General features: G+C 30.1%; 1 non-coding gene across 1 annotated transcript; it reads left to right on the plus strand.

Annotated features, from left to right (window-relative positions):
• Window positions 1-217: 217 nt before the first annotated feature.
• On the plus strand, window positions 218-289 carry TRNAC-GCA (transfer RNA cysteine (anticodon GCA)). The gene has a single exon. It is a non-coding gene; the product is annotated as a tRNA-Cys (tRNA).
• Window positions 290-836: the final 547 nt, after the last annotated feature.

Genomic DNA, 836 nt, shown 5'->3' on the forward strand with positions numbered 1-836 from the left:
ATAATTTAACCTCATAAGTGCAAAATTTTAAGTGAGAATGCATATCACTTTAACCATAGTTTAATGACAAATATGTGTATAAAAACTTTAATTTTTTAAAAAAAGTATATGTGTGTAAAAGACAAATGTCTAGCATTCATTAATTTAAAATAAATACCGAATACGAATAGATATTAATCCTTTCATGTAAATATAAGAACATTTCTACAAACAACTAGGGTCCATAGCTCAGTGGTAGAGCATTTGACTGCAGATCAAGAGGTCACCGGTTCGAACCCGGTTGGGCCCTTTTTATTTCTTTCTATTTTGATATGTCTTAGTTTCTTAATTCTAAAAAGACAACTTATCAAGTTATAGATAAAAATTTTATACTTATGAAATGAATTTTATATACAAATATAACTTTTGGCAAAAAGCTGATCAGTTACATCGAAACTATAAGTTGAATTGTAGCTCCGCCCCTATCGATAAATCCTTGATTCCTTAAACTTCACCTTTTTCCTCTATTGAAATTTGAAACTATAGAAAAGTTTCTCAAATTTAACAAAATGTACAAGTTGGGTTGGCTAGTGGGCTTTACTAGAAAGTGGCCCAGTTAGAACTTCATTATTTTGGACCGTTTACTTTATTATTTGGGATCTTAGCATTTTTAACCGGTCGTAAAAAATATTTTTACATTATTCGTAATAGGTTATAATGTAACGATTGGGTTTCGTCGTTATAGAAAAGTCAACGGGGAAGAATTTTGGGTCAGAATTGTTTTTTGTAGTAACTTGAAATTTCTCAACCCAATCCAGATTTGGACGAAATTGGAATCTTTAAAGTCTAGAGAAATC

This window comes from Solanum tuberosum, unplaced genomic scaffold (genome assembly GCF_000226075.1).
Source record: "Solanum tuberosum cultivar DM 1-3 516 R44 unplaced genomic scaffold, SolTub_3.0 scf00147, whole genome shotgun sequence".
NCBI lineage: Eukaryota > Viridiplantae > Streptophyta > Magnoliopsida > Solanales > Solanaceae > Solanum > Solanum tuberosum.